Here is a 3,983-nt window from a genome sequence, read left to right on the forward strand (position 1 = left end):
AAAAAGGGAAATTAAAAGATATCTTGAGGCAAAACAAAAATGGGAAACATAACATACCAAAATTTATGGGGATGCAACAAAAGTCAGTTCCTTTTTTTTTTTTGAGTTGCAGTCTCACTCTGTCACCCAGACTAGAGTGCAGTGGCCGCTCCTGGCCACCGCAGCCTCGACCTGCTGGGCTCCGGCGATCCTTCTGCCTCAGCCTTCCAAGTAGCTGGAACTACAGGTGCGTGTTACCATGCCCAGCTAATTTTTGATTTGTTGTAGAGACGAGGTCTTGCCAAATTGCCCTGGCAGGTCTCGAACCTGCAGGCTCAGGCAATCCACTCACCTCAACCTCCCAAAGTGCAGGATTACAGGCTGAGCCATCTAACCTGGCTTTTTTGGTTTTTTTTTTTTTTTGAGTCGGTGTTTCATTCTGTCGCCCAGGCTGGAGTGCAGTGGCATGCTCACAGCCACCACAGCCTTGACCTGCTGGGTTCAGATGATCCTTCTGCTTCAGTCTTCCAAGCAGCTGGAACTACAGGCATGTACCACCACGTCTGGCTAATTTTTTGATTTATGTAGAGATGAGGTCTCATCAAGTTGCCCAGGCTGGTCATGAACCCATGAGTTCAGGCAATCCTCTCATCTCAGCCTCCCAAAGTGCTGGGATTACAGGTGTGAGCCACTGTGCCCAGCCAAAATCAATTCTAAGGGGAAAGTATATAAAGACAAATGTTCACATTAAAAAACAAGAAAGAAGCCGGGCTCGGTGGCTCAGCCTATAATCCCGCGCCTTTGGGAGGCTGAGGTGAGTGGATTGCCTGAGCCTGTGAGTTCGAGACCCACCTGGGCAGCGAGACCTCATCTCTACAATAAATCAAAAAATCAGCCGGGCATGGTAGCACATGCCTGTAATTCCAGCTACTCAGAAGGCTGAGGCAGAAGAATCGCCGGAGCCCAGCAGGTCGAGGCTGCGGTGGCCAGGAGCGGCCACTGCACTCCAGTCTGGGTGACAGAGTGAGACCCCAACTCAATAAAAAAAAAAAAAAAAAAACAAGAAAGATCTCAAATAAACAATCTAACTTTATACCTCAAGGAACCAGAAAAAGAAGGCCAAAGTTAGCTCAAAGTTAGCAGAAGGAATGGAATAACAAAGAAATAAAGATTAGAGTGTGGCAGGATGTGGCAAATGCTCAAATATATTTCTTGTATGATTGAGTGAATGAACGCAGGAACACATGAGTAACTGCTTCAGGGTCAGCAGTTGGCCCCATGGCAATCACCTGGGATGACAAATTGTCTCCCACTAAACCTGTGGCAGAAAGGGGGCTTGGTAGCAGTTAAAGGTATTTCCTTTTGAAAGTCAAGCGGCAAGCTCTAAAGACCCACCAGGCCGGTTTTGTTTGAAAAAGGCCAAATAAATAAAAAAATCAGCCGGGCGTGGTAGCGCATACCTGTAATTCCGGCTACTTGGAAGGCTGAAGCAGAAGGATCGCCGGAGCCCAGCAGGCGAGGCTGAGGTGGCCGGAAGCAGCCATTGCACTCCAGTCTGGGTGACAGAGTGAGACTCAAAAAAAAAAAAAAAGAAAAACGCCAAATGACTAGAGACTGATGACTTCATGGAAATGCAGAAGAGTAACTAATTCACGGACTTATCCAAAATCCCTCTTTTAAAGTTTATGGTTTACAACCCTGCAGTTCCTGGAGACCATTTGTTCTTTGAAAAATCTGATTTTTCTGAACACCTTGTAAATTCCAAAGAGAATGTGTAATCAATCACTCAACACGACCTCCCTCCCTTACCTAAACGAAGGTATAAGACCCCGCTTCTCCCGTTCTGCAGGGCTCGACCTGGAAGCCTTAGCCTCGTTGAGCCCGCCGAGCCGGTGCTCGGTGTAATAAGTGCCACTTCCTATAATAGTCTTGGTGTCACGATCTCTCTGTCTTCCCACTGTAAGAGTACAAATAAATGTAATAGAGACTAGAAAAACAATAGAAAAGATCAACAAAACTAAGAGTTGGATTTTTTTGAAAAGATAAACAACATTGACAACTCTTTAACCAGGCTAACCAAGAAAAAAAGAGTGAGGGCTCAAATAAATAAAATTATAAGTGAAAGAGGGGACATTACAATTGATACCACAGACATAAAAAGAATCATAAGAGGCTACTATAAACAATTATACACCAACAAATTGGATAACTTAGATTAAATAGATAGATTCCTAGAAACAAGCAAACTACCAAGACTGAATCACAAAAAAATAGAAAAACTGAACACACCAATAACAAGTAAGGAGATTAAATCAGTAACCAAAAACTTTCCAACAAAGAAAAGCCCAAGACCAGATGGCTTTGCTGATGAATTATACCAAACATTTAAAGAATTATTACCAATCTTTCTGAAACTCTTTCCAAAAATTTGAAGAGGAAGGAACACTTCTAAACTTATTTTATGAGGCCAGCATTACCCTACTGTCAAAGCAACCTGGGTGACAGAGTGAGAGTTCGACTGAAAAAAAAAAAAATACCCTGCTGAACATAGATGCAAAAATTCTCAGCAAAATCTAGCAAATCAAATCCAACATCATATTTTTTTTTTTTTTTGAGTTGGAGTCTCACTCTGTTGCCCAGACTGGAGTGCAGTGGCTGCTCCCGGCCACTGCAGCCTCGACTGCTGGGCTCTGGCGATCCTTCCGCCTCAGCCTTCCAAGTAGCTGGAACTACAGGCGCACACTACCACACCTGGCTGACTTTTTTATTTATTGTAGAGATGAGGTCTCGCCAAGTGGCCCAGGTGGGTCTTGAACCCTCAGGCTCAGGCAATCCACTCACCTCAGCCTCCCAAGGTGCTGGATTACAGGCTGAGCCACCGAGCCTGGTTCAACATCATATTTTTTAAAAATCACACACTGCTGTAATCCCAGCACTTTGGGAGTTGCAGGCGAGAGGATTGCCTGAGTCCACCCTGGACAACTTGGAGAGATCTCATCTCTACAGAAAATAAAAACCATTAGCTGGGCATGGTGGCATATGCCTGTGGTTCCAGCTACTTGGAAGGTTGAGGCAGAAGGATCACTTGAGCCCAGCAGGTTGACACTGCAGTGGCCATGAGTGTACCGTTGCACTACAGCCTGGGCAACACAGTGAGACACCAATTCAAAATAAAAAAAGAAATCACACACCATGATAAAGTAGTTTTTTTGTTGTTGTTTATTCACTTGTTTTGGGGTTTTGTTTTGTTTTGTTTGAGTTGGACTCTCACTCTCATTTATCACAGAGAAGAGATCCTGCCAAATTTCCCGGGATAGTCTTGAACCCATGGGCTCAGGCAATCCACTCGACTACCTCCCAAAGTGCTGCGATTATAGGTGTGAGCTACCATGCCTGGCTCAAGAGGTATTTATCCCTGGGATGCAAGGATTATTCAACATATCATGTACCACATTAACATAATAAAGGGTAAAAATCATATGATTGTCTCAATAGATGCATTAAAAAAATTTGACAATATTCAGCATATTTTCATGATAAAAAACTCTCAACAAACCGTGAATAAATGGAAATTACCTTAACATAACAAAGGCCATATATGAAAGTCCCACAGCTAACATCATATTCAAGGGCAAAAAATGGAAAGCTTCTCCTCTATGATCAGGAACAGGGCAAAGATGCCCATTCTTACCACTTCTACTCAACAAAGAACTGGAAGTCCTAGTTAGAGCAATTAGGCTAGAAAAAGAAATAACCAACCTCCCCAATCAGAAGGGAACAAGTAAAATTGTTGCTGTTAGCAAAGAGCATGATCTTCTATATAGAAAACCCTAAGGACTCCATTAAAAAAAAGGAAACCGCCGGGCTCGGTGGCTCAGCCTGTAATCCCGCGCCTTTGGGAGGCTGAGGTGAGTGGATTGCCTGAGCCCGCGGGTTCAAGACCCACCTGGGCAACTTGGCGAGACCTCATCTCTACAATAAAATCACAAATTAGCTGGGCGTGG

The sequence above is a fragment of the Carlito syrichta genome, unplaced genomic scaffold (assembly GCF_000164805.1).
Source record: "Carlito syrichta isolate Samal-C Ts95f unplaced genomic scaffold, Tarsius_syrichta-2.0.1 Scaffold316302, whole genome shotgun sequence".
Classification (NCBI taxonomy): domain Eukaryota; kingdom Metazoa; phylum Chordata; class Mammalia; order Primates; family Tarsiidae; genus Carlito; species Carlito syrichta.